This window comes from Loxodonta africana, chromosome 1 (genome assembly GCF_030014295.1).
Source record: "Loxodonta africana isolate mLoxAfr1 chromosome 1, mLoxAfr1.hap2, whole genome shotgun sequence".
Taxonomy (NCBI): Eukaryota; Metazoa; Chordata; class Mammalia; order Proboscidea; family Elephantidae; genus Loxodonta; species Loxodonta africana.
In genome coordinates this window covers 93,733,009-93,742,024 of record NC_087342.1, presented here as the reverse complement: position 1 = coordinate 93,742,024, position 9,016 = coordinate 93,733,009, and the positions used below count along the sequence as shown (strand labels likewise).

At 46.0% G+C, this 9,016-nt stretch overlaps 1 pseudogene; it reads left to right on the top strand.

Moving 5' to 3' along the window:
• The first annotated feature begins 1,220 nt into the window (after positions 1-1,220).
• On the top strand, positions 1,221-7,517 carry LOC100674385 (HLA class II histocompatibility antigen, DQ beta 1 chain-like; annotated as a pseudogene).
• Positions 7,518-9,016: the final 1,499 nt, after the last annotated feature.

Below are 9,016 nucleotides of genomic sequence, written 5' to 3'. Positions count from 1 at the left end.
ATGTAGGGCAGCAATGGTCGCTGTAGTGTCAATATTTGAAGAAAAGGACTCTACCTTCCTGAGCACAAGTGGAGGATTCATGGAGGCAAATTCTTGGTATTTGAGCAAAGCCAACTGGGTGACCACACACAGGAAATCTTATCTTCAGGTTCCAGTGACTTAGGGTCAAATAAAGACTTGAGTGGGAATCAGAGTCTCGAGAGTTGATGGTGGATTGAATTTAGGAGAAAAGAGACCATAAATATGGGAAGTAATATATATTTAGTAACCACTCACTTTAGACTGAGGATCAGTATCTTTATATATATAAGTTCTCCATTAATCCTTCCTAACACCAATTTGTGTAGGTGTTATGACTCTTTTTACATAATTATGCTTGGTATGAATACTCTATTAAGTAAACTGCCTAAGGTAGTAATTGGACTCCAGTTTATCTATTTTGAAATCTTGTGCTCTTTCCATGAATAAAATGTACCTTTCTAGCAGAGAAGTCTCTGGCTCTTCAGACCACATGGGGGTGAAGGAACCTTACACTGTTGTTGGGTAGTAGTGAAAGTAAGGCAGAGTAACCGAGTTGTGGGAAAGAAGGCCCTATGCCCAGGGATCATGAGAATGTGCTTGTGAGGACAATCTTAATGTCAAATTCTAGACCTTTCTGTTGGTCTTCCTTGTCCTTCTCTTGAACTCTGGCTTATGTGGATACTTGTTTACCTTTGAGGTTTCCAGGAGTTCTATGGAAAACGGGATTTTATGCAAAAATGTTCTGATCCCTCTAAGTACAGGACAATGTTAATAAACCTGGCTGCGTGACTGCTAACCCATAGGTCCGCCATTCAAATCCACCAGATGCTCCTTGGAAACCCACCGGGGCAGGTCTCCTCTGTCCTATAGGATCGCTGTGAGTTGGTATTGACTAGACAACAACGTTCCCCCCCCCACCCCTTTACTCAGTTATAGGTTCAGGTAGGAAACCTGGATCCCAGGGCTTGTTCTTAGGGACAGGGCTTTCCTTCCCCCCTTCCCTCGGAGAAGGCTGATTCTGGAAGCCCTCAGGGTGGGACGGGTGGGGCTGGGGAATAGTTGCCCTGAGGACCCCGGGTTCGAGGGGCGCAGGGCTTAATTGGATTTGGGACCAGAGAGGAGCTGGCGCCCGAGGCTCCTCTTGGCGGGAATCTGAGGTCGTGGGACCTTGCCTTGGTCAGCAAGCCTGGCCAGGCACCATGGCTGGTGCGTTGGGGCGTTGGGCTGAGGCCCCGCTGGGGTTTGACTGACCCGCTGGTGATTCCCCGCAGAGTATTTCGTGGTCCAAAGTAAGGCAATGTGCTACTTCACCAACCGGACAGAGTAGTGGTACGGCTTGTGGGCAGATCCATCTATAACCAGGAGGAGATCGTGTGCTTCGACAGCGACGTGGGGAACACATGGCACACACGCCCTGGGGCGGCCGGACGCAGAGTACGGGAACAGCCAGAAGGACCTCTGGAGCGGAGTTGGGCTTTTGTGGACGCGCTGAGCAGACACAACTACCAGGTGTATGGGAGCTTCACGGTGCAGCGGCGGGTGAGGGCCTCTCTGCCCTCGCGGGACCCACCCTGGAGCGCTTAGAGCCGCCCGAGGGAGCGAGCCTGGCGCGGTAGGGCCCAGTGTTCGGGGAGCGGCCTCTGACCCAGGTCCCCATACCACGGAGGGGACAGGGAGGAGGGGCAGGTCCCGCTGTGGGGGTTGGGGGGACCTAGAGCAGAGGATGAAGGAGGACCTCAGCAACCCTTGAGTGTTATCTGCAGAAGAGGGCCAGGTCTGTCCGTCTGAACCCAGCCTGCCTAGTAGTGCTAGTTCTCTGCTATTTTTTTTCACTAGTTTTGTAATTCTCGAGTCGTGCCTTACGTACGTTTGCCTCCTAGGTTCGTAGCTTTGCCTAAACTGTTTCCCTTGATGGACATGTTCTCCCTTCTACCCTGTCTCTGGTCCTACTGTGAACCACCTCAGCAAGGCCTGTTTTCAGAGCTAGCACCTCTGTGAAGCTTAACAAGCTCAGCTTGGTGGAGTTAGGGCTGCCCTACAACTTCCATGACACTTCATGGCGTATAATATTTTGACTGTTTTTTTAAATATTTCATTGGGCTTTAGATTAAAATTTACAGAGCAAATTAGCTTCTCATTAAACAATTCGTGCACAAATTGTTTTGTGACATTAGTTGCCAACGCTGTGATATGTCAACACTCTCCCCTTCTCCACCCTGGGTTTCCAGTTTCCATTCCATCAGTTTTCCTCTTTTCCCACCTTCTCCTCTTTGCTTTTGTGCTGGTGTGCCCACTTAGTCTTGTATACACGATTAAACTAGGAAGTGCATTCCTCATGTATGTTGTTTGTCCTATAGACCTGTCTATTCTACAGCTGAGGGGTGAACCTCAGGAGTGACTATAGTACTGAGTTAAAAGAGTTTCTGGGGGCCAAACTCTTGGGGTTTTTCCAATCTCTGTCAGACCACTAAGCTTTTTTTTTTTTTTTTGAGAATTTGAATTTTGTTCTATATCTTTCTCCCTCTCTGTCTGGGATCCTCTATTATGATCATTGTCAGAGCAGTCAGTGGTGGTAGCTGGGCACCACTCTAGTTGTTCTGGGCTCAACCTGGTGGAGGTTGTCGTACTTGTGATCCTTTAGTCCTTTGGACTAACCTTTTCCTTGTGTCTTTGGTTTTCTTCATTCTCCTTTGCTCCAGCTGGAATGGGACCAATAGATGTACCTTAGACGGCCACCCACAGGCTTTTAAGATCCCAGATCCTACTCACCACAGTTGGATGTAGAACATTTTCTTTACAAACTATGTATATTTTGACTTTTTGGTTTCAATTCACTATCATTTAATTCTGTTTTCTTAAGCGGCTATCATTAGCCCTGAAGCTCCTTGAGGTGAAGGAGTGTTGAGGAACTGTCTTAATTTATAGTTGTATGCCTAGTATATGACCCAGTGACTGGCAGATAGTATGAGCTCAATAAATGTTTGTTAGAGAATGAGTAAGTCAATAAATGCCCGTCCACCTAGGTCCAAGACGAAACCAAAGGCTAAATAGAGCCTTAAATACTGACCTCATTAATTATTCTTTACTATTTTGCTTAATGTTTTATATTTTTAAAATAAACTCTTATTGATGTGGATACAAATAATTTAGAATTTATGAATGTATGGTCTGGGGGGAAAAAGTCTTTCCTAAGAATAAAAACACTTGAGAAGTGTTGTAAGGCAGATTTTTACTTTCTTAGAAAAGCTCCCACAAGTGGCATACTGGAAAGAGCTGGAGCTTTGGAATAAATAAATCCAAATCACTAAATTATTAAATACAAATTTGTTACAGATTTTCCTCGGCCCAGCACTTCCGCCTCTCCTCCAGCATCACTCCAACATCACCATCTACGTTAGGGTAGAAATTCTGAAAGATAAGCATACCCATTTAATAAGTACCTATTTTTAGACAGTTACCTTACTAACCACCACCTGTATTACGTCATTTAATTTCACAACTACCCCGTGAGCTGAGATTAGTATCACCACTTATGGATGCTGATATTGGTATGTAACACTCTCTTGTTTTTTGGGGGGGCCCACATTCTAATGCTACCTAGTACTTACATTTTTGCTATTTCAGTTCTTTTCCATTAAAATTATCTTAACATTTTTTCTTTTGAACTTGTGTCCCCTATTTTTACACCCAGTCTGTTTAAGGTGAATGGACAATAGGAGTGCATATAGGTGGCCAGCTATGATTTCTGACATTACGTTCTCGTTAGCCCAGGCCAACCTCTACAAGACTCTCAGAATGTTTTCTGATTTCAGAAAATGAAGTAATTTTTAATAGCAAGGGGATAGAATAAGTGGCTAATAATTAAACTCACCTGAATTTTTAAAAGAAAACTAGAAAACATACTATATCACCAAGTAAATAAAGCATATATTAAATATTTACTATACCTTCACACCAAAAGGAATCTTGGTGGCGTGATGGTTAAAGTGCTTAGCTGCAAACCGAAATGTCAGCAGTTCAGACCCACCAGCACTTCTGCAGGAGAAAGAGGTGGCAGTCTGCTTCTATAAAGATTTACAACCTTGAAAACCCTGTGGGGGAAGTTCTACTCTGTCATATAAAGTTGTTTTTTACTCAATGGCCGTGGGTTTGGTTTGGTATTTTTTTCACACCAAAGGACTACAGGAGGTACAATAAAATGTTTCAAGAGATAAAGGATAAAAAACCCATTGCCCTCGAGTCAATTCCGACTCATAGCGACCCGAGATAAAGGATCCGATGTGTAAAATAGGTAGGGAAAGGTGTGTCATATTTGGTAATGAACAACAATCTGAGAAGATAAAGGAATCGAGGCATGGACAAGCATGATGTTTTGTCAGTGTTATTTTTCAAAGTTCCCCAACTTTTCCTTCAAAACATCTAAACTTTTGAAATAACATATTCATTTGTCTGTGTCAGTTACTAGATATCTAGTTCTACAAAAGCAGGACCCATGGTCTGTTGTTACATTTGGATCTCCAGTGTTTGTCAAATACTTATTTGCTGAATGAAGTAATAAATAAAGCAATGAATGAATAAAATACAGTGTAGGTGGCATTTCTGATGTGAAGATGGAAATTTTATGAATTCAGTACTATAATTTTTTTTGTGGGAAATTCACTATAGAAGGGCATTTAAGCTAAGTTTAGGCTGAAAGCTGAGAGGGATGCAGTGTTGACTGGCAAAACATAAAAAGTTCTTGTTCTCAAATTTTATTCTTACTACAGGCTGAGAATTACACGGTAGAGCCTACTTGAGAAGCATTGCTTTGTGGAAGGATGTGATGGCCCCTGTTGTCCTTCTGTTAAGCAGACATAGAAATGTCTGTAAATTCTTAATTGTCAGTCCATTGTAATATTCATGTGCCATGGCCAGTGTTGATGGCCTCACACCAGCAGATGAGAGCCTTGTTGTTGTGGTTGGGTGCTGTGGAATTGTTTTTAATTTATAGCAAACCATGAGCTTTCTTTACGGAAGCAGATTGCTAGGTCTTTCTCCAGTGAAGCTGCTGGGTGGCTTCAACCTTTTAATTAGCAGCGGAGTACTTCTAGGCTGTTGTATTTTCTCTACTGTGGGGAGCAGTGGGACTAATAGAGTGACTCACCAGAAACAACCCTGATGATGGCCTTCAATAAACCCAAAAACCAAACCCATTTCTGTCAAATCAGTTCCAACTCATGGTGACCCCATGTGTTACAGAATAGAACTGCTCCATAGGGTTTTCTTGGGTATAGTCTTCACAGAAGCAGATCACCAGACCTTTCTTTTGTGGTTGTGCTGGGTGGGTTCAAACGACTAACCTTTAGTTTAGCAGCCGATTGCAAACTGCTTGCACCACACAGGGACCTCAATAGGCACGGAAGCGAGAAAGTCCAGGTTTATAATGGTTTTTATTTTTAATTGTATGAATATTGACCTGTGTGCTATAGTGATTTATACCTCCAGAATGCTTCAATTTTATCAACATAGTAATCTCCAAAGAATGATTTTTGTCTCTTGAGACTCTGAAAAATAAACTGACTAATGCATGTTACTGAACTAATAAGTGGAGGACCTAGATTCTAATCAAACACTTGGAACCCAGGAATCTTTCTCTGGTACCAGTGAGAGTCTTATCCCCATGGGGAGAGTTGCCGTATGGTCTCACATCTCACTCACTGTGCTTTTTTCTGTCTCTTACTTCCCTCAGTGGCACCTGAAGTGACCATCTCTCTGGCCAGGACAGAGACTCTAAACCACCACAACCTGCTGGTCTGCTCAATGACAGATTTCTATCCAGGCCAAGTCAAAGTCCGGTGGTTTCGGAATGACCAGGAGGAGACAGCTGGCGTTGTGTCCACTCCTCTTATTAGGAATGGTGACTGGACTTTCCAGATCCTTGTGATGCTGGAAATGACTCCCCAGCATGGAGATATCTACACCTGCCACGTAGAGCACCCCAGCCTCCAGAGCCCCATCGTGGTGGAGTGGCGTAAGAGGCAGTTTGTTTAGTTTCACTGTGTGACCCACAAGGCAGAGGACAGAGCTTCCTCTTGCCCATCCCATCCCCTCTCTCATCCTGATGGAACTACTCAGCTGGGAATCACTGGAGATTGGAGCATCTCTTACTCCATGGCAAGGGCATCCAGAGAATCCAGATCTCATTGCCTTTCCAGGTAGACACTGTGGTCCTGGAACCCAGCCCTGATACCCTGGTGGATCGGCTATTAAGGGTGATTACTGGGATCTTAGGATCTAAGGTTATGGATGTGTCCCTGAGGAGCAGAGATTTGTTTCTTTCCCCCTCTCTCACCTGCCCACTGTGCCAAGGATCCTTCTCTCCCCTAGGTGTTGTCACTGTGGAGAACTGGGCTCCCCTGGCACCTCCATCTCCTGTACCATTGCCTTTGTTTTCTGTTACTTCCCAAGTGGGACACTATGGAAGTGAGGACAAACATTGACACTCAGGCTTCTGCTTCCCAGGAGCCCAGTCTGAATCTGCCCAGAGCAGGATGCTGAGTGGTGTCAGAGGCTTTGTGTTGGGGCTGGTCTTCCTTGGGCTGGGCCTTATCATCCAACACAGGAGCCAGAAAGGTAAGGAGCTCTGGGGGGAATCAAGAAGATGGGCTGTGCTTGTGTTCAGGGAGGCCTCTGCCTTAGGTGTATCTCTTGCTCCTGACCCTGAAAGGAAAGCAGCTGGGCTGGTGATGGAAAGAGATGGAGAACTCAGGGGGGAGACATTGGAATTGGGGTTCACCGATTGAGAGTTAGCTATATCACAGAGCTGACTTGTGGAGTTTCTCCCAGCACTTCCTCACGGTTAGTCATTGTCTCACTGGCTCCTCTCCAAAAGCTTCTTCCGTTAACAGGGTCAGAGCTTCAGCTTTCTTTTATCAACAGCTTTGTTCACGGTAAGAGTTTTAGCTTAAGATAGTTAATACCTCATGGTAAATGGGTGGGGGAGAGAATGTTACTCCATAATATCATTTGGGGTGAGTGAATTTTTTTTTTTTTTTATAAGAAGAGCGTTCTCTGTAACTTTCTTTTGTAGGACCTCGTGGGCCTTCACCGAGAGGTAACAAGTCTTCTGTGACTCAGTGGGGGGCAGGGGAGCAGGTATAAGAGAGAAGGGCATGAGGTGAGTGTGCCTGGGCTCAACAGTATAGATTCGTTGTTCCCTGCTACAGGGATCAAGAGTTAGAAGTTGATCGGGGGCCAAGATGGCAGACTAGGTGGACGCTACCGCAGATCCCTCTTGCAACAAAGACTCGGAAAAACAAGGGAATCGATCACATACATAACAGTCTACGAACTCTGAACAACAAGCACAGACTTAGAGATGGAAAACGAACAAATAAGGGCAGACAGCAACCGTTTTCAGAACTAGGAGCCAGCGTACCAGGCAGGTGACCTTCAGAGCCCGATCTGGGGCAGAGCCCGGGGGGCAGACGGCACAGAAGGGGGGCCCAGCCCTTCCCCTCTCGAACCCATCCCGGGAGGAAGTCTAGCTGGCTGGCGCGGGCGGCGTAGCGGAGCGGCCGGAGGGAGAAGCACCTGGGAGGCAGTGACTGATCTTGGAGTGGGGACAGCAGCATCCCAGCCGGGGAGCCGTACCGCCAGGAGTTTGGCGGGAAGCGGGCGGGGCGCGAGTGGGGGGGGTGGCAGCTATATTTCCCTAAAGCGACCCCGGGGCGGGGCCCAAAAGTTCGTGCGGGGGGACGCCCACCCAGTCCGCGCATGTGGCGTGACGCACCGGAGGGAGAAGTCCCCGGGAGGAAGTGACTGGTCTCGGAGCGGGGAAAGCAGCGTCCCAGCTGGGGAGCCGTCCCGCTGGGATTTGGGTGCGTGCGAGGGCGGGGCGTGAGCGCGGGGTCCAATTATATTCCCCTGAATTGACCCAGGGGGCGGGCCCACCTGGTCGTGCGGGTGATGCCCACCCAGTTCACGGGAGCGATGCGGCGCACCGGAAGGAGAAGTCCCCGGGAGGAAGTGACTGGTCTCGCAGTGGGGAAAGCAGCGTCCCAGCCGGGGAGCCGTCCCGCCCGGATTTTGGCGGACGGGTGTGGAGCGTGAACGCAGTGATTAGCTCTATATTCTGTGGTGCTACACTCCTAGCTCTCTGATCCCTCCCCCACCCTCCCCAAGCGGCTCCATTAACATCCGAATACCCGGAGCCAGAGGGAGAATTCAGATAGGGATCTGACTGCATTTTTTTTTTTAGCTGATTACCTGGAAAATCTAGTTTCCCAGTGATGGCTCGGAGACAGCAGTCCATATCAAACCACATAAAGAAACAGACCATGACAGCTTCTCCAACCCCCCAAACAAAAGAATCAAAATCTTTCCCAAATGAAGATACAATCTTGGAATTATCAGATACAGAATATAAAAAACTAATTTCCAGAATGCTTAAAGATATCACAAACGAAATTAGGATAAATGCAGAAAAAGCCAAGGAACACACTGATAAAACCGTTGAAGAACTCAAAAAGATTATTCAAGAACATAGTGGAAAAATTAATAAGTTGCAAGAATCCATAGAGAGACAGCATGTAGAAATCCAAAAGATTAACAATAAAATTACAGAATTTGACAACGCAATAGAAAGTCAGAGGAGCAGACTCGAGCAATTAGAATGTAGACTGGGACTTCTGGAGGACCAGGGAATCAACACCAACATAGCTGAAAAAAAATCAGATAAAAGAATTAAAAAAAAATGAAGAAACCCTAAGAATCATGTGGGACTCTATCAAGAAGGATAACTTGCGAGTGATTGGAGTCCCAGAACAGGGAGGGGGGACAGAAAACACAGAGAAAATAGTTGAAGAACTCCTGACACAAAACTTCCCTGACATCATGAAAGACGAAAGGATATCTATCCAAGATGCTCATCGAACCCCATTTAAGATTGATCCAAAAAGAAAAACACCAAGACATATTATCATCAAACTTGCCAAAACCAAAGACAAACAGAAAA